The sequence below is a fragment of the Plecotus auritus genome (assembly GCF_963455305.1).
Source record: "Plecotus auritus genome assembly, chromosome: 3".
NCBI lineage: Eukaryota > Metazoa > Chordata > Mammalia > Chiroptera > Vespertilionidae > Plecotus > Plecotus auritus.
Window position 1 is genome coordinate 211,028,814 of NC_137772.1, and position 21,709 is coordinate 211,050,522.

The window sequence follows — 21,709 nt, forward strand, 5'->3', positions numbered from 1 at the left end:
AAGGTTTGCTCCCTGCTCCTGACTGGGGCGCATGCAAGGGGCAGCCAGTCATTGTGTCTCACATCGTTGTTTCTTTCCCTTCCTTTCTCTCTCTCTTCCCCCGCCCTCCTTTCTTCCCTTCTACTCTCTCTGAAAAGCAATGGCAAAAATATTCTCAGGTGAGGATTAAAAGAAAAATCCCCTTCCTATCAGAGGAACTGTGGTCCAAGAGGGAGGAGTAGACAACTGTTCATTTCTTTGTTTCTTTGTTTTTCTCTGTCTATGTACCTCTTGGCCCTGAAAGTAGGTACAGCTATGAGACATGTGTAGCACAACAGAGTAACTAAGGCCCCATTTCTTTTGGGGTGGGGGGTTGGGGGGAGCAAAAAGCACTTGGGATCTATTATAGAGGAAAAGCTTGGGACATGAGCTCATCCTGAGCTGCATGGAGATGACCCTAAACACCACAACAAAGATTTAAGAATTGAGCTGAATCACAGACCATTGTCCAGGTCTCTGGCTCAACACTTGGTTGCAAACACATGGGACAGATCAAAATAGAACTACAAAGGCTTTAAAAATGGAAGTGACATTGAAACCACAAACCACAGGAGGGTTAGCCAGAACCTGCAACCTGAACTCTCTGGGTTGACTGCCTGCTAAAATAAAAATATCAACATTCTCCAAAGGATAGAAATAAGACCCTGGGTCTCATAATACGTATTCAAAATGGCCAGAATACAATACATAATTACTCAGCATTACAAAGAACCAGGAACATCCCAGCTTACCTCGGAAAAGAAAATTTACAGATATCAACGTCAAGGCAACACATACATTAGAATTACCGGACAAAACATTCAAGTAGGTATTAAAAACACTCTTTAAATGAACGTAAAAATTGGAGTTTCAGCAAGAAAACAGAAGACATAAGAGGAAACAAATGTAAAATTCAGAACTGAAAATATACAATCACCAAAATTTTAAAACTCACTGGATGGTATCTGTAACAGACTAGTGATGACAGAGGAAAGTGTCAGCAAATTTGAAGACAGATCAATATAAATTATCCAATTTAAACAAACAGAGAGGAAAATTTTAAGTATATAAACAGTTTCAGGACCTGTGGGACATTACCACAATGTCTAGTATTCATATCATCTTAGTCCCAGAAGGAGAGGGAAAAGAGTATAGTGCAGAAAAAAATATGTGAAAAAATAATGGCTCAAAATTTATCAAAGTTAGCAAAAGACATAAACCCAGAAATTCAACAAGCTCAGTGAACCCCACAATCACAAATAAACTCCAAATTATCCATGCCTAGACAGGGATCATTAAACTCCTGAAAATTAAGGGCAAAATATATCAAAAGTACCCAAAGAAAAAACGATGTGTTATTTATAAGTATTAAATGATATCAAAGACTGAGGATCCTTCATCAGAATTAGAGGCAAGAGGAAATGGCACACATTTTTAAAGCACTGAAAGAAAAGAACACTTCAACCAGGATTCTATACCTAGTGAAAATACTCTTTAGGAATAAAGATGAAATACACATTCTTAAAGAAGAGGAACTAAAATGATCTATTAAATATGGACTTCTCTAGAAGAATTGCTAAAAGGAAGTTCTTTAGATGGAGGAGATGATATCCAAAGAAAACTTAGAACATCAGGAATAAAGAACAACAGAAATGGCAAATTTCTGGGTAAATATAATAGACTCTTCTTCCATCTTCAGCTCTTTAAAATAATGTTTGAGAGTTAAGAGCAAAAATATATAGTATTGTCTGATAGAGTTTTCAATGCATAAATAGAATCCAAAAGTAGACCCACATCAGTATGGTCAATTGATTTTTGACAAAGGTGCAAAGGTAAATCAATAGAAAAATTAGAGTCTTTTTCATAAGAGATGCTGAAACAAAAAATGGGCATTTCTAAGCAAACCAAATGTAACTCAAAATATATCATTGACCTGACTGTAAAACATAAAACTGTTAAATACAGTTTTTAGAGAAAACATTGGAAACAATCTTTGTAACATTGGTTTTACTAGAGATAAAACATCAAAAGCATGGTCCATAAATATTTTTTGATAAATTAAACTTTATCAAAGTGAAAACCTTTTGTTCTGCCAAGACACTAATAAGGCAATGAAGGGAAAAGCCATAGATAGACTGGGGGGAAGAATCTGCAAATCACATATTAGACAAAGGACTTGTATCCAGAATACAAAGAACTCCCAAAACGTAACAAGAAAACTAAAAACTTTACTTTAAAAATGGACAAAAGATTTGAAGAGATAACTTCACCAAAGAAGATACACAGATGTTAAATAAGCACATGAAAAGATGCTCAACATCATTAACCATTGAAAAAATGCATTTGCATTTTGTTTTTGTTTTGTTTTTTTTTTTTTTTTGTTTTTTTTCAAATTTTTTATTAAGGTATTATATGTGTACATATCTTACCATTGCCCCCACCCCCCACCCCACTCCCATACTTGCCCTCACCCCCCAATGTTTTGCATCCGTTGGTTACTCTTATATGCATGCATACAAGTCCTTCAGTTGATCTCTTATTTCCCCCACCTCTCCCTAACCTTACCGCTGTAATTAGACACTCTGTTTGCATTTGCATTTTGGAAAATAAATTCACAATGAGATGCCATTACACATCTATTAGAATGAGGAAAAAATCTGACATTTCAGAGTGCTAACAGGGATGCAGAGCAACTGAAACTCTCGGACGGTGCTGGTGGGAATGCAAACTAGTACAGCCATTTTGAAAGACAGTTTGGATTTTTACAAGTTCTGTACAGATTTTGGATATTAACCCCTTATCAGATGTATCGGCAAATATGGTTGGTCTCCCATTCAGTAAGTTGTCTTTTCATTTTGTTGATAGTTTCATTTGCTGTGCAAAAACTTTTTAGTTTGATGTAGCCCCACTTCTTTATTTTTTCTTTTGTTTCCTTTGGTGGGGTTTGGAGGGGAGAGGTGCAGAAGGGTGTAGGGGGATAAATGTTGATGGAGGGAGACAATACAGTATACAGATGATGTGTTGTGGAATTGTGCACCTGAAACCTGTGTAATTTTGTTAACCAGCACCCAAATAAACTCAATAAAAAGGAAAATAAAGAAAAACAAACTAAAAACAGTTTGGAAGTTTCTAATAAAGTTAAACATACCATATGATAAACAGATACTTATCATATGACCCAGTAATACCACTTTTAGGTATTTACCCAAAAGAAATAAATATTTATTATTTTCACACAAGCCTGTGCATGAATATTTATAGTAGCTTTATTCATAAACACCAAGATCAGAAGCAAAAAGGCAAATGTCCTTAAACTGATGAATAAACAAATTGTGTAACATCTATACAAAAGAATACCATTTGCCAAATAAAATGAATGAACTATTGATACAACATGAATGAATTACAAATGCTTATGAGAAATCAAAGATGCCAGACACAAAACATTACATACTATATGATTCCATTTATATGGCATTCTGAAAAAAAAAAATACAGGGACAAAGAAAGATCACTGGTTGCCAGAGTTAGGGCTGGGGACAGGGTTGTCTAACAAAAGAGCAGAATGAGAGCATTTTGGGGGGTAATGAACTCTTCTGTAATTTGACTGTGGTAATGGTTACATGATCATGCATTTGTCCAAACTCATGTAATTGTACACTCAAAACAGTGAATTTTATTGTATGTTAATTTTTTAAAATATATTTTTTATTTATTTTAGAGTTGGAGGGAGAGGAAGAGAGAGAAAAACATCAATCATCAAGCAGCTGCTCCTACATGCCCTCTACTGAGGATGGAGTCTGCAACCTGGGCATGTGCCCTGACTAGGAATCGAACCAGCAACCTCTTGGGACGGGGACAATACTCAACTAACTGAACCACCTGGCCAGGGCTTAATGTTTTTTTAATTTAAAGCAAATGTACCTATTTAAAAAAACAAAGACATGGGTAACTTAGGACCTTATATTAACTCCATTGTTTAATATGTGATTTTACACTAATGGCTTAATATCAAAGAGCTTCAGTTCTCCAACTTTTGAAATGAAAAGTATGTTATTTATATCTTACCGGTCTTTGTCATTTTCAATTCTGTATTAACATTCTGAGGTCCTACATTTTCATATTCTATGCCTTCTTTCTGAAATGTTTCTTCCCTTCCTGTTTTGCTTGGCTAATTCCTACTTATTCCTTAGGTCTCTATTTAAATAGTATTTCCTTATAAAAGTAAACTGCAGATCTATATTTAAATAATCACAATCAATGCCTCTTTCATAGAATGGCAAGCTCCATAAGAAAGGGTACTCTTCAAATTGTTTTCATCAGAATCCAAGCAACCAGAGGGCCTAGAACACTGGTTAGTATTACATAAGTACTTTTAGTGACCACTGTGCAAAGACCAATACGTATAGCATTTTCTATTATATTCTTATTCTTTCTTAATATTTTATCTTTCTCACTCTATATACATACATATATGTGCATCTCTATGTAAGCATATGTGTATATGTGTGTGCATATACTAGTATATTTTTATATATATATAAAATGGAATTTTTAATATATATTTTATATATATATATATATATATACCAAAATATAGTAGTATGTATTACATACCATCAACAAAGTTCCTTGCTTGGCTAATTTTCCTTGCTTGGTAAATTTCCATCAAAAGATAACACTGATTATGCATAGGCTGACATTTTCACTAATTTTTCCTCATTTGTAATCATTAATATTAACTGAAAATGACAGTGTGATAGACCTACTGTATATCCATAAGCTAAATTAACAAATTAGTTGGTACTTGAAGGATACATGTGTATATGATATGTATATATCAGATCATTGTCAGGCACACATTGTTGGGCGCACATACTAATCTGCATCGTTTCTGGGCACACATCCAAACATACACACAGACAAGCACTCAGAAACCAAACCTGTTTCTTATTATAGAAGCTGTCAAAAATATTAAAAGTGAGACTTTCAAGAAAGTCAAAGCATGACTTATAGATTACCTTACATACACTATGGTGATAAATCATTCTAAAATGGCCAGCAGTATTAATAATTAGCTGGAACTCAATTATGGATGTTCCCCAAAATACATCCCCAGAGAGCCATTTTAGATCTTTAAACTTAGCCCTATATAAATGATCTAATGCAACACCCTTACATTCCAGGTATGTAAGATATTAATAGCCCCATTTAATAAATTGGTAACTGATGCCCTGAAAGGCTCAATGAAGATCACAACACTAATAAAGGGTTCAATGGGCATTCATACTCTGCTGCCATGCTGCCTGATATGGTAGCCACTAGCCCAGCCTTGGGCAAACTACGGCCCGCGGGCTGGATCCGGCTGTTCTATCCGGTTCTCTTGCTCTCCCCTCTGCTCCTTTACTTTGAATTTATATTAGTTCACACAAACACTCCATCCATGCTTTTGTTCCGGCCCTCCGGTCCAGTTTAAGAACCCATTGTGGCCCTCGAGTCAAAAAGTTTGCCCACCCCTGCACTAGCCACACGTGGCCACTGAGCACCTAGATTATGACTAATCCAAATCAAGAGGTGCTGTAGGTGTAAAATACACACCAGATATCAAACATTTGGTACAAGATAAAGAATGTACAATAGAGAAACCAAGATGGCGGCATAGGTAAACACCTAAACTTGCTGCCTCAAAATACAATTTCAAAACTACAACTAAAAGACAAAACGGACATCACCCAGAACCACAGGAAGGCTGGCTGAGTGGAAATTCTACAACTAAAAGGAAAGAGAAAAGCACACTGAGACTCAGAGGAGCTGCAGGAGGCAGAGGTACTGAGACGCGCGCGAAGAGGATTGGCAACTGAGTATGCGGCTGGCTTTCTCAAGCAGGAGGGAGACAAAAGCTCCCGATTGCACTGAACTCCAGTTCCGGGGACTCAGACTCATTCAGGGAGAAACTGGACTGTCCAGCAGCAGGCGGAACTCGAGGGCGGCTTTCTCTCAGAGGTGCTTGCAGCGATTACCACGGGACACTGAGACACAGGGGCCTATTAGGGCAGGGCTGACGGGAAACCAATGCTGTCTGCTCTGCCCTGAGACTCCACCCCATCCAAGCTGAGCACAGAGGCATTTTGCAAGTCTTGTCTCATAAGAGTGTCTCCAGCACAGAAGTTCTCCCAGCGTATACACAGCTGATCCTCACAGCCAATTGGCCTGGAGGTCAATTCCTCCCAGTGATACCAACAACAATCAAGGCTTAACTACAACAATACTGTGCACACAGCCCACAAGGGGGGGCAACCAAGAGTGTCCACCTCAGGTAATGGGAGGCTGAGACACTGGGCCCTATAGGACACCTAGCACACAAAGCCACTCTATCAACTCAGGGAAGCAGCCAAAATGCAGAGACAAAGAAACAGATCACAAATGAAAGAAATGGAGGAAAGCAAATGACTGGATATAGAGTTCAAAACCACAGTTATAAGGTTTTCAAGAATTTTCTAGAAAAGGCCGATAAATTTAGCAAGACCCTCGAGGATATGAAAAAGGACCAACTAGAAATTAAGCATACACTGACTGAAATAAAAAATATTATACAGAGATCTAACAGCAGACTAGAGGATTGCAAGAATCAAGTCAAAGATTTGAAATACAAAGAAGCAAAAACCACTCAACCAGAAAAGCAAAAAGAAAAAAGAACCCAAAAATATGAAGGTAGTGTAGGGAGCCTCTGGGACAACTTCAAGCATACCAAACATCAGAATTATGGGGGTGCCAGAAGAAGAGAGAGAGCAAGATACTGAAAACCTATTGGAAGAAATAATGACAGAAAACTTCCCCCACCTGGTGAAAGAAATAGACTTACAAGTCCAGGAAGTGCACAGAACCCCATACAAGAGGAATCCAAAGAGGACCACACCAAGACACATCATAATTAAAATGCCAAGAGAAAAGACAAAGAGAGAATATTAAAAGCAGCAAGAGAAAAACTGTTAGTTACCTACAAGGGAGCACCCACACGACTGTCAGCTGATTTCTCAACAGAAACTATGCAGGCCAGAAGGGAGTGGCAAGAAATATTCAAAGTGATGAATAGCAAGAACCTACAACCAAGATTACTCTACCCAGCAAAGCTATCATTTAGAATTGAAGGTCAGATAAAGAGCTTCACAGATAAGAAAAAGCTAAAGGAGTTCATCACCACCAAACCAGTATTATATGAAATGCTGAAAGGTATTCTTTAAGAAGAGGGAGAAGAAAAAAAAGGTAAAGATAAAAATTATGAACAACAAATACATATCTGTCAATAAGTGAATCTAAAAATCAAGTGAATAAAAAAATCTGATGAACAGAATAAACTGGTGAATATGATAGAATCAGGGGCATAGAAAGGGAGTGGACTGACAATTTTCGGGGGGAAAGAGGTTTGGGGGTGCGGGAAGAGACGGGACAAAAATCGTAAACCTATGGATGAGGACAATGGGGGTGGGGTGAGGGCAGAGGGTGGGGTGGGAACCTGGTGGAGGGGAGCTATGGGGGGGGAAGAGGAACAATTGTAATAATCTGAACAATAAAGATTTATTAAATTTTTAAAAAAAGAATGTACAATAGATCCTTAGTAATTATTTATGGTCACTCCAAGTTGAAATGTTTTATGGTGATTACCTGAGATAAAGGGGTGTGGGGAACGTAAGAGAGGGTAAATGGGGGATATATGGTGATAGAAGGAAACTTGACTTGGGTGATGTATTATAGAATTGAACCCCTGAAACTTATATAATTTTATTAAACATTATCACCCCAATAAATTCAATAAAAAGAAAATATTTTAAATATATTAAAATTAATTCTACCTGTTTGTTTTCACTTTTTTAATCTGGTTACTTGGAAATTGAAAATTATTTCTGTGGTTTGCTTTCTATCTCTGTTGGCATTGGACAAAGCACTCCCAGGCAATATGGTTTAACAAGGTGAGATACACCCACCACATACTTACAGAGTGACTGCAGAAGATTATTTAACATTACTGAAATGAACTTACTTGTATTTAAAATTAAAGTACTAAATTGATAATACAGTACTATTAAGAAGTTAAATGACACATGAAGGATCTAACAACGTGTCCTACAATTAACAGCCACTCAATGTAAATGTCTCTTCTCCTCCTCTTTCCCAGCCCACTGCCCTATTAATTTAAACTGGAGTTAAAATGCTGTAGTATACATACATGTAAGTCCTAGTGCCTATCATCCCCAATGTGTTGGTCTAGGTCAGTGGTCAGCAAACTCATTAGTCAACAGAGCGGCAAACCGCGGCTCGCGAGCTGCAATTTGCCGACCACTGGTCTAGGTTAACACAACCCCCATGACCAGAAAAGCAGATATTGGCTGGTGTTCACTGATTAGTCCAAGTTGGACACTTGACTCCAATATGACCCCTCTGAAGTCTGGCCAATGCATAGTATGATATAATGGGCCCAAACAGTGGATCAACAATAATTTGCTCAATCAACCATATTTGTTCCATAAGGAATTCATCCTAGCAATAGACACAGACCAAAGTTAATAACAAGAGGATAACAGAGCAGACATGGTGGGAGAGCAGAGGTAACAAGAGAAAAACCATTCATTCATTCTAAAAAATGTCTATTTTTGAGAGGCCCTAAGAGAGGAATGAACTCCCAGAGCTTTATGAGATCCAGGCAGCATCTAGTTTCAGTTCACATTTCTCTTCACAATCCTTTTTTCCCCTTAAGAAGGATGGGTTAAGGCTCTGTTCCTTGAAACCAAAATGATTTAGCTAACACAATTTCACAAGGGAAGGCACAGAAATGTGGCTTTCTGATAGTGGGTGTTTTTTTAAAGATAAAAGTCTTGCCTTAGGTAATAACTCAAGTGAAAAAAGATTCCTCCTAAAAGTGTACAGTACTTTCCCTAAAACGGGTTAAGACAAAACAGAAAATGACAAGTGGAAATAGGAAGGGTCACTGACCCTAAATATTCTTTTATATAACAATCACCACCAGAAACATGATTTTAAGTGTTTGACCTCCATTGCATAGAAATATGTAGGCAAAAAGAAAAAATGTCTGCCAACTACAGATTATAGATTATAAATTCTTATAAAAGACTTTTTCACTAACACAAATGTAACTCACTGCATCAGAGTCTCCAGACCATTTTCTACAGGGGCGTCTATGGACCTCACTAAAATAACTTGGGATTCTAAGGCAAGGAAGGTAGATAGTTCCTCACTGTGATGTATTACTAGAAAGGCTTGAAAAGGCCCGAAGTGTAGTTATGTAATAGACAAAAAGAACTACTTGTTTTATTGTTTGTTTGTTTGTTTATTTATTTATTTATTTATTTATTTATTTTTATTGACCCTCACCAGAGAATATTTTTCCATTGATTTTTTTTTTTTTAGAGAGAGTGGAAGGGAGAAGGAGAGACACAGAGAGAGAAATATCAATGCAACTGAGGTACATGCCCCTGGACCAAAATCAAACCCAGGAGCCTTCAGTCTGAGGGTCAACGCTCTATCCACTGAGCCAAACCCCCTAGGGCACAACTACTTGTTTTAAATTGCACCTTTTTTGATAAAATATCTCAGTGATCTCAGCAGGAGTTCAGGATCTGGTCTCTTAGCTCTAAAGTTCCAGCCCTTGCAAAATGGTTCCCCTTGGCAAAATACTCTAGAGACTGGTTTGTAAACCAAAATGTATTTACTTATCCAACAGTAAGTCTACTTTAGAATTATGTGCAAGAATCACTATGCTAAGAACGCAGTGCTGGTTTTAATCACTGCCAGTGGACATTCCCACTGGCCCTGTACCATGTTCATTCTAGAGGAGAGGCATTGGTAAGCACTTTCTCTGTACCACGCATTTTACATAGGTTATTATTTTCATTCCTATGAAAAATCATGTGAGGTAGGTTGTGTGATCCTACTTGAAAATAAGGAAACTGAACATCTGAAAGGTAATTTATTTGTTCAAGATTCCCAAGCAAGTAAATGTCAAGTATGTGATCTGACTTGGGCAGCCTTTCTTTTCTCCATCATGCCCCAGAGCACTACCTCTCCAGGACTATGAATGTCTCTAAGAAAAAAGTTTGGAAAAATTAGTCTTTCCTGCATATGTCTCACTGACTTGGGATATTCCTTTTTTCAAGAAAGACCTTTGCTTAAAGACCCCAAAGCAACCAGTAGTCATTTTTTCTGACACTATAAATTCTAAACACAATTGTCTGTCAACTAAGGAAGGTCTAAGAACATTTTAAATGCTCATTTCCCCCAAGTCCATTCGATGACTCTGCTTGCTGAGAAAGTCCACACTAAAGGCAGAGTGCTTACCAAAACACTAGCAATATTCCCTTTCAGAAGTAAGCCAAGACAATGTAAGTTGGTGTTCACTGCTTCATATTGTCATGGCACATTAAAAGAGGAAACCCTATTGATAAAATCACTTATTGTCTACCATGAGGCAGTTCCCTTGGCAATCCCAGATCTGTCTCTTGCTTCAACAGTGTTTGGATGGAACAGACACGGGGACATCCCTTCTCCCAGCCTCCAGCCACTCTCCTGCATCTTTTCCAGTCACCACCTTCAGAACCACCTCTGGGACCAGCCAAAACACCGGATTTTTTTTTCTACCTTAACTTCTTATTGCCAAACAACTGTGAGCTCCCAAATTCATCAGAATTATTCCACCGAGGTGGAGGCTGCGGTCAACCGCCTGGCCAACCTGCCTCTGCAGGCCTCCTACACCTACCTCTCTCTGGGCTTCTAATTCGACCAGGATGATGTAGCTCTGGGGGTGTGGGCCACTCCTTCCTCAAGTTGGCGGAGAAGAAGCACGAGGGCGCTGAGCATCTCTTAAAGATGCAAAACAAACGTGGTGGCCGCGTTCTCTTCCTGGACATGCTGAAGCCTCCCAAGATGAGTGGGCAAAACTCAGGATGCCATGGAAGCCGCCAGGGCTTTGGAGAAGAACCTGAACCAGGCCCTTTTGGAGCTGCAGGCCCTGGGTTCTACCCCCGCAGACCCTCATCTCTGTGACTTCCGGGAGAACCACTTCCTGGATGAGGAGGTGAAACTCATCAAAAAGATGGGCAACACCTGACTCACCTCCGCAGGCTGGCCAGCCCCCAGGCTGGGCTGGGCGAGCATCTCTTCAAAAGGCTCACCCTCAAGCACCACTAGGAGCCCAAGGACCCTAGAGGCCTTTGAGGGGCCCCTCTGCATTCCCCTGGTATCCGGCTTTTACTTGAGCTTCTCCCCGAAACTACTAGCCATTCTTTTAACCACCCTGAAGCCTTCTCCCAGGCATTGGACCAAATGAAACAATAAAGCTTTTTGCAGCCAAAAAAAAGTCTACAATGAAGCAAAGTTCATTCCTTTTACAATGTTTTAGTATCTTGCCAAACATATTTAAACTGGAACCCAAATATCAGAACAAAATTGTGGCATACCTTTAACTCTTCCAGAATCTTACTCTGGTGGTGTTACCGTTGTAACTAGCATGCTAATACTAAAATAGGAAGAGAGCAGCCCTAGCCAGTTTTGCTCAGAGTGTTGGCCCACGGACTGAAGGATCATGGGTTTGATTCCAGTCAAGGGTATGTATGTACCTTTATTGCAGGCTCAATCCCCAGCCCAGTCGGAGTGCACGCAAGAGGCAACCAATTGATGTGTCTCTCTCACATCGATGTTTCTCTCTCTGTCTCGCTCCTTCCCTTTCACTCTCTCTAAAAAAAAAAAAAAAAAACAATGGAAAATTATCCTTGGACGAGGAATAATGAAAAAGAAAAGGAAGAGAGCAAAGGGGAGGCCAGATATTATAAGCGTGGTCATTTGGGCAGCTTCACCAGGCAGATGCAACAATGCAACTTTATACTCCCCAGGAAACCACCAGTCCATTCCCTGCTAATCACTGGGGGAAGGGGTTAAAAAAAGGAAAAGATGGGCACATGTGCAGTGAAGTCATGGTAACATAGGGAAGGTGCTTGTGTGTCAGTCTAACGTGGGAACAAAGATCATTGGCTAGAGGGGTGGGGCCTCGGCAAGAACGTGAAATCCTGAAGGATTCATTGGTTAAGCTCCTAGTTAAAATCCCCAAACAAGGACACTTTCTCTCTCTTGTTTCTCTCGTGTGCTCCTGCTTCCTTGCACTCACGTGCTCTGTGGCCCTCACCAGCCTGCCATATGACCCTAGGAGCCGCATGGCCCAGCGGACTGCAGCTGGGAACACCGCGAAGCGAGCCAGATGCTGGACCGGACTGTGCTGATAGGGAGCAAAGACTCTGAGCAGTGGCTTTAATCTTGGCCCTGCTAAAGACAAAAGGGAACTTACTCCATGGCAGAACAGAGGGAGATGGGACCTTGAAGGGGAACCCCCTTAATGTTACATCATCCAATGAGCTTTCCATGATACCTCATCCTCCTGTGGAGGCCTCAGGGAATTCTTGTTCCCCTGGCACCCCAACAGCTCTACTTCCACCAACAACAGGTGTGGACACAGAGGATACCCCACCAATAATAGTGGGACTGAGAATTCATTATAACAAGCTTCCTAGGTGATGCAGGAGTAGCAAGGGACTAGCCCAACCCAATTAGAATCATCTGTCTCAACTGGCACACCATAGCGCCCAATCTTCTATAATTTAAAAATCTCCCCCAGTGATTCTAATGTGCACTCTGGGCTGAGCCTAGACAGGGGTGGGCAAACTTTTTGACTCGAGGGCCACAATGGGTTCTTAAACTGGACCGGAGGGCCGGAACAAGAGCATGGATGGAGTGTTTGTGTGAACTAATATAAATTCAAAGTAAAGGAGCAGAGGGGAGAGCAAGAGAACCCTCCACTCTTTCGGCTCCGCGGGCCGGATAGAACAGCCGAATGGGCCGGATCCGGCCCACTGGCCGTAGTTTGCCCACGGCTGGCCTAGAAGTTGCTGGGACAAAAGCCAACACCCATTCCTGATGAAAATGCTCTGTATACTAGGAATAGAGGGGAAATTTTCTCAACTTGATGTGGGGGAAAAAATCGACCCAAAAACCTACAGCTTAACATCATACTTAATGGCCAGGGACTCAGCTTTGCCACTGAGATCAGGTACAAGGAAAGGGTGCCCCTTCTCACCACTCCTTACCAACATTGTACTAGAAGCTCTGGCTGATGCAATAGGACAAGAAAAGTAAGTAAAAGGGGCAGGTGGGGAAGGAAGATATGAGACTGTCTTTGTAGCACCTGCAAATTTCTGTAGCTTCTCAAGAGTCTCGGTTTGAATGAAGAGACAAACTGAGCAGGAAACATCCAGTATACGGAAACCTAAAATTTAATTAAGGTCACACTGTGAGTCTAATCCTTTGTTTGTTTGTTTGTTTTCTTTCAGGAGAAAGGAGGAGCCTCACCTAGCTTCTTGAAAGTTCACGCTGCTTCTGAGTCCTTTATTCGGCAGAGAGAATTGGAAAAGTAAATAACACTATTTTGGGGAGATAACTAACTGCCCTTTGGAATAAATGAAAGGGAAACAGGAGGATGAAAATACAAATTCTTCGATATTGCCCCAGAACTGAATTAAGAACTGCTAGAGTGCCTGGCCAGCATGGCTCAGTGGTTGAGCGTCAACCTATGAACCAGGAGGTCGCAGTTTGATTCACACGGGTCAGGGCACATGCCTGGTTGCAGGCTCAATCTCCGGTGTGAGGCATGCAGGATGCAGCTGATCAATGATGTTTTATCTCTCTCTCTCCCCCTCCCTTCCTCTCTGAAATCAATAAAAAAAAATATTTTTATAAATCACAAGTTAAGCCCTGGCTGGGTGGCTCAGTTAGTCGGAGCATCATCTGTACACCAAAAGGTTGTGGATTCCATCCCCCAGTCTTGGAGCAAATGGGAGGTAACCAATCAATGTCTCTCTCTCACACTGATTTTCCCTCTCTCTATATCTTCCTTTCCCTCTCTCTAAAACCAATAAATAAATAAAAACATACCCTCGGGTGAGGATTTTTTAAAAATCACAAGTTAAAAAACAAATGTATGTTCTTAAAAACATTTTATAGCAGGAAAACCAAATGCTATGATCTTCAACCATAGTTTACAGTTAGCTAGAGAACAATTTCTATATATCCTAGATACACTTTTGGAAATGAATGAAAAGTTTCAATTATACTAAAGGAGAAAAAAAAATCCCAACATCCAGTCCAGCCATGATTTTGCATCTATTAAAGTAGAAAATATTATCATATTCTCACAACTGTCAGTCTGTGCTGTCAGACTTCATATTTAGGAATTATCTTGATGCCAGCTGTCCCCACAATTTCATTCCAAATTCAATATCCCTTCGAAATTATTACATTTTAAAGCTTCAAGCGACTTGCAAAAGACAGTGACAAAGGAAATGGCCTCTAAAGGAGAGGTATGGGCAGCCTCTCCGTGCCAGAATACTGTGGTGGACATTGGTTATTTACCCGCACCCCTCCCCTGCTTTATTTCAGCTCTCCTGGTACAGCACCCAGGTACTGTTTGGATAACATCCCTCCTCCACGCTCAGTCATGTGGACTGGAGGGGGTCTTCTCACCCCAGTCAACAGAACCTGAAATGAATACAAGACTTCTGATACCAAGGCCAGCGCTTTGTAGTACATTGTGCTGTTTACCAGATGATTCTTGTTTTGTCAGCCCATTACACATTCCCTTCTTATGATGTGGCAATTAATAGTGGGTTTGAAACTTGTTCCCATCATTTCATACTATATAACTTGAGTCAGTTACTTACCTTCTCTCAGCCTCAGTTCCTTCATCTGTAAAATAAAGATTCATTTGCATATTCAACAACTATTTATTGAACGTTTACTATGTTCCCAGACCCTATAGAGGTGCTTGAGTTAGAACAGTGTAAATCTATACTAATAATAGAGGAATATGCAAATTGTCTGGGATGCTGTCACAGTAACAGTAACAACCAAACAGCAGGTTGCTTGGGCAACCAGGCCGGCAGGGGGGTTAGTGAGGGATGACCAAACGACTGAACAGCAGGCTGCATGGGGTGATCAGGCCGGCGCGGGGGGTGGGGGGGGAGGGGGCCAGTTGGAGGCGATCAAGCTGGCAGGGGAGCAGTTAGGCGTCAATCAGGCCAGCAGGTAAGCAGTTAGGGGGCCATCAGGCTGGCAGGCAGAAGCAGTTAGGGGCAATCAGGCAGGCAGGCAGGTGAGCAAATAGGAGCCAGCAGTCCTGGATTGTGAGAGGGATGTCCGACTGCCGGTTTAGGCCTGGTCCCTAAACCAGCAGTCGAACATCCCCCAAGGAGTCCCAGATTGGAGAGGGTGCAGGCTGGGCTGAGGGACAACCCCTCTCCTCCCCCACCCCCCGCACAAATTTTGTGCACCAGGTCTCTAGTTAGATATAAAAGGCTGATGATCATGGGGTTTATACATTGCATTAAGGGAATCAGATGATACATAAACAAGAGAAGTACAAATCATGAAAAGTGTTATAAAACTAACAGTGTGGTGAGGTAGTAAAAGAGAAACTGAAGATCCACTTCTCCAGATGTTCAGATAAAGCCACTCTGAGGAGGTGACATTTAAACTGAGACATAATGAGCTAGCTGCTCAGAGAACAAGAAAATCATTCCAGGAAGAGAGAAGGCCAGGGAGAGGAAAGAGCTTGGCATGAAAGGAGACCTATGCAACTGAAGCACAGTGAGTGAGAAGGGGTATAGCACAAGATGAAGTGGGGAAAGTGAACGCACCATGCTGGCCTTACAGTTCAGATTTCATTCATTGAAGGGCTTTATTTATGCTTTATGTTGCATGTTTTTTAATAGATTTTTATTGATTTTAGAGAGAAAGGAGGAGAGAGAGAGAAATGAAAACATCAATGATGAGAATCATTGATCAGCTGCCTCCTGCACACCCCCTACTGGAGATTGAGCCCACAACCTGGGCATGTGCCCTGACCAGAAATCAAACTGTGACCTTCTCGTTCATAGGTCAATGCTTAACCACTGAGCAACACTGGCCTGGCTGCGCTTTATATTTTTTAAATATTATTCTGGCTTATGTGTAAGAATAGATATGAAAAAGAAGAGTTAACTAAGAAAGATAAATAATGAAAAGAAGGGGGGGAAAGGTAGTGAATCAAGCATGATTCCTGGGTTATTGTGCTTGAGTAACTATGTGAATGAATGTTCATCTATTTATCATGATTGGAAAGATCAGGAGAAGATTGGAGTTCAGGTTTATTATATCTGAGATGCCTATCAGACTATCTCAAAATAGCTGTTATATATATTAAATGAGATAATCTATGTAAAGAAGCTTAATACAATGCCTATCACATAGTGAACACTCAATAAATGTTAGCTAATATTATTTGGGAAAGTAGAGGGAATTTCCTCTCCTAGACTACCCATGTGGTAAATATTTTTTATTTTATCTTTATTATTGAAGTATTACAGATGTCCCCTCCCACCCCATTAACCCTCTCCATCTCAGTCCCATCCCCTCCCCAGGCCTTCCCTGCACTATTATCTCTCCATGGGCTATGCATATATGCACATAGTTCATTGGTTAATCTCTTCCCAACCCCCCAACCCCCATTTCCTCTGATATATGTCAGTCTGTTGCATGCTTCAATATCTCTGGATCTTTTTTGTTCATCGGTTTATTGTGTTCATTAGATTCCACATATAAATGAGATCATATGATACTTATCTTTCTCTGACTGGCTTACATCGCTTAGCATACTACTCTCCAGGTCATTTACCCATATGGTTCTTGCAATAACTGACAACTTCCTCTTGGCCCCTGGCCTAGATGCAGGCAAATATAGTAGCCCATTCTTTTAGCCATAGTGATTGGTTCATGACTTCAGCTGCACCAACTGAAATTCTTCCCCAGGATTTTCAAAATGGGATCTGGAAGAGAAGTACCCCTTCCTCTTCAGTAGGAACACAGTTTTCTTTTCTGTGATTGGAGGGAATGAGGCTGACACCGAGAGTGAAGCAGAGATGAAAGACAGAGTCCTAGAGGCTTAGAGCCCCTTTTTCCAAAGATTCTAGAGCAGTGCTGTCCAACAAAAACATAATGTGAGCCACATATGTGGTCATATTAAAAATAAGTAAAATTATTTTAATTTAACCCAATATATCCCAAATCATGTCAACAAGTATTCAGTATAAAAACTAATGAGACCGAGTACATTTTTTTAAATTTAAGTCTTTAACATCCAGTGACCAACGGCGATATATGACTAGTGGCTACCATATTGGACAGCACTGCTTTAAGGCACTGCTCGAGTACTTTTCATGCCATGAGCCAAGGCATGTCCTTCTAGGATTATGCTAACTTGAGTTGGGTTTCTATCACTAACTTCAAAGAGTCCCTAGTTTGATTAAAAACATTATTTCATTTCCTTCATTTACATCCTGAGACACTTAATAATATTTTTAAAATCACAGAATACATTGTACTCTGAAAACTGATTCGGCAAGCCTCAGCGCCTGGACTATCACCCATCTTCCTACTTGAGTGTCAACGTGTACTTTGCACACACACTACAGTTAAGATCCATTAGACCTCTGTATTCCAGCCATGGTGAGCATGAGATATATAAACTACAACCAGAAGGAATCCTTTAAACACAGAATCAAAGGTCCTAGGTATGCATGAAAACTCTAAAGCAGTTGATCTGAGGTGGAATCTGGGACTCTATTTTTAAAATGCTCTCCTAGTAATTCTAATACCCATCCAGCTTCAGAACGACTAAGTTGGATTACTTACTTAATCAAAATATCATCCCCCCTACTTACCCTCTATTCTATTGATGCACCTATTTCCTGTTTTGTATTTATTGAAGTGTATCTACTTTAGAACAGAAACCATACTGTATTCACCTCTGTCTACTTAATTTCCAGCCTAGTAATAGGTGTATTTTAGGTATACAATAAATATTTGTTAATCCTATATAATAAGAGGCTAATATGCAAATTGACCGAACGGTGGAACAACTGGTCGCTATGACACGCACTGACCACCAGGGGGAAGACGCTCAATGCAGGAGCTGCCGTGACTTGGCAGCAGTGGTTCTCAGGTGATGCACCCCGAAACGAGAGAGGAGAAAACATGATTCCACTTCAGTGGTGGGTTATGTTGTTGCTGGGGCACTGTAGGACCTGAATTTGGTTTACTGCACACTTGCATTTGCGTTCCACACCCTGTACACAGCAACTTTGCCAAGTGCCCTCTCGCACTCTGGGACCCCTCGGGGGATGTTGGAGAGCCGGTTTTGGCCTGATCCCTGCAGGCCAGGCCGAGGGACCACACCTGCCGGAGGAACCCCACTTACTCTGCAGACACCTTTTGAGCCATGGCACTGACAGCCAGGGAGGGACAGCAGGAGGGTGGCTCCAAGGCGTGTCTGGCATGTCATGCCAGCCACCTTCTAATTAATTTCCTTTCAATGTGCACGAATCCGTGCACTGGGTCACTAGTTTACAATAAAAACTTAAAGTAGACTTTTAATGTGACAACTATATTTCCAATATGGCATCTAAAATAGTCATCCATAGAGGTGGGAGATAATAAGATATTTCTGTTCTCCCTACTTCCAATTAACACACAGCTAAGTTGAATTGAAAAAAATAATAATTGTTGGAATTCCTTTGACTACAGTCACATAGAAAGTGCCCTGTAACTACATTAAATGCCATGTGGTACCAGAATTTCAATACATAGTTAGACAATTCTGGTGTGTTGACTTCACTCATACCCAGGGTCCATAGAAGCAAGTAGAAGTTTGGACAATCTATATATATAAAAGCCTAAGTGACTGAACAACCCAATGACTTGTCGACCACTGTGATGCACACTGACCACCAGGGGGCAGACACTCAGTGCACAGGATCAGGCTCCCTCCTGTCTGGATCAGGCCTCCGGGGATCGGGCTGAAACTGGCTATCCAACATCCCCCGAGGAGTCCTGGACTGCGAGAGGGCGCAGGCCAGGCCAAGGGACCCCACCGGGTGAATCCATGCACCAGGTCTCTAGTTAAAAATAAAGCATTAAGAATATCAACTGATTCCTGCTGAATGAAAGCTATAAGAAAAGGCCATTCTAAAGTCTGCAGGCAATAGGAAGGAGGATATTTCATAGCATTCAAGAATGACTCCTTACCTACATCTTCTTTCCTTCTTTTCCTCCACACACACAAAAGCTGGTAATATTCTGGAGGTTCAATAAAATGTTTGTACAGTGCCTTGTACATAAGAGACACACAATGATTAGTACAGTATTAGTTTGCTAGTATCAAACACTGGGTAGTTTATTAATATTATTTTTTTTAATATCTTACTGATTTTAGAGAGGAAGGGAGAGGGAGAACGAGATAAAAACATCAATGATGAGAGAGAACCATTGATCAGCTGCCTCCTGATACCTCACAATGGGGACCAAGCCCGCAACCCAGGTATATGCCCTGACCAGGAATTGAGCCATGACCTCCTGGTTCATAGGTCAACACTCAACCACTGAGCCATGCCAGCTGGGCAAACACTGGGTGGTTTAAACAACAGAAATTTATTTTCTTACAATTCAGGAGGCTGGAAGTCTGAAATCAAGGTTTCAGCCAGTTGGTTTTCTTCTGAGGCTTCTCAATCTTTGGCTTTCAGATGGCTGACTTCTTTCTGTGTCTTCACATGGTCTTCTTTCTGTGTATGTTGATGTCCTAATTTCCTATTCTTATAAGGACACCAGTCCAGTCATAGTAGATTGGGGCCCATCCTAATAACCAAATTATAATGTAACTAGAGGCCCAGTGCACGAAATTCGTGCATGGGGCAGGGGGCGGGGGAGGGTGTCCCTCAGCCCAGCCTGCACCCTCTCCAATCTGGGACCCTATGAGGGATGTCCAACTGCCCGTTTAGGTCCGATGCCACCAGGATGGGGCCTAAACGGGCAGTCGGACATCCCTCTCACAATCCAGGACTGCTGGCTCCCAACTGCTCGCCTGCCTGCTTTCCTGATTGCCCCTAAGCGCTTCTGCCTGCCATCCTGATCACCCCCTAACCCAGCCTTGGGCAAACTATGGCCCGCGGGCCAGATCCAGCTGTTCTATCCAGTTCTCTTGCTCTCCCCTCTGCTCCTTTACTTTGAATTTATATTAGTTCACACAAACACTCCATCCATGCTTTTGTTCCGGCCCTCTGGTCCAGTTTAAGAACCCATTGTGGCCCTCGAGTCAAAAAGTTTGCCCACCCCTGCCCTAACCACTCCCCTTCCAGCCTGATAGATGCCTAACTGCTCCCCTGCCAGCCTGCTTGCCCCTAACTGCCCTCCCCTGCAGGCCTGGTCACCCCTAACTGCCCTCCCCTGCAGGCTTATTCGCCCCCAACTGCCCTCCCTTGCAGGCCTAGTCCCTCCCAACTGCCCTCCCCTGCTGGCCTGATCGCCCACAACTGCCCTCCCTTGAAGGCCTGGTCCCTCCCAACTGCCCTCCCCTGCTGGCCATCTTGTGGTGGCCATCTTGTATCTACATGGGGCAGGATCTTTGACCACATGGGGCAGCCATCTTGTGTGCTGGAGTGATGGTCAATCTGCATATTACTCTTTTATTAGATAGGATAGAGGCCTGGTGCATGGGTGGGGGCCAGCTGGTTTGCCCTGAAGGGTGTCCCAGATCAGGGTGAAGGTTCCCTTGGGGCGTGGGGCGGCCTGGGCAAGGGGCCTGTGGTGGTTTGCAGGCCGACCACGCACCCTGGCGACCCAAGTGGAGGCCCTGGTATTTGGGATTTATTTATCTTCTATAATTGAAACTTTGTAGCCTGGAGCAGAGCCAAGCCTTCTGCTCACTCTGTGGTGGCAGCCATTTCTGTTGGGATTTATTTATCTTCTATAATTGAAACTTTGTAGCAGAGGCCAAGGCAGGCCAGGGCTTCAGAAGCCTGGCTTCCTCTATCGCCGGGGGCAACCCTAGCCTCCTGCTCTCTCCAGCTCCATGGCTGCCACCATTTTTGTTGGGATTTATTTACCTTCTATAATTGAAACTTTGTAGCCTGGAGTGGGCCGGCCAGGGTGTGTGGAAAGCTTGGCTTCCTCCATCGCCGGGGAAACCCAAGCTTCCCTCCTGTTCTCTCCGTGGCCACAGCCATCTTGGTTGGATTAATTTGCATACTCGCTCCTGATTGATGGTGGGTATGGCTGGTGGGCATGGCTGGTGGGTGTAGCAGAGTGATGGTTAATTTGCATATTACTCTTTTATTATATAGGACTGTCTCTTTAAAAGAGTCTGTCTCCAAATATAGTCACATCCTGAGATACTGAGGGTTAGGACTTCAACATATAAATTAAGGGGAAAACACAATTCCGCTCATAACAAGTAATATCTAGGTATCCATCCGCCTTTTGATGGGTGTTAGAATCCAGGACTAGCTGAATCTTGAAGAGGTGATATAGAGTTATTTGATCTCAGGGATATACTAAAAATGAAAGACCCACAACAGTGGTTTCAAATTATGGGGTATGTTAAAAATTGTGGGTGTTCTGGCCATACTCAGAAATTCTTAAGAGTAGTCCAGACATCCATGTTTTTTTATCAGGCTTCTTAGGGATTATGGCATATACCCTCGTTTAATGACCATTGACTGAAACCTGGAATGAACAGTTCCCTAAAGTTGTTGCAGCCTGGGATGAACCG

At 41.7% G+C, this 21,709-nt stretch overlaps 1 protein-coding gene and 1 pseudogene across 9 annotated transcripts in view; one reads left to right on the plus strand and one right to left on the minus strand.

The window, feature by feature from the left end:
• ANKS1B (ankyrin repeat and sterile alpha motif domain containing 1B) overlaps positions 1–21,709 on the minus strand; it is an 827,678-nt gene that overhangs the window by 748,117 nt on the left and 57,852 nt on the right. The gene's annotated exons all lie outside the window — the stretch shown is intronic.
• On the plus strand, positions 10,322–11,217 carry LOC308243344 (ferritin light chain-like; annotated as a pseudogene). The gene has a single exon. The product of its transcript is annotated as a ferritin light chain-like (transcript).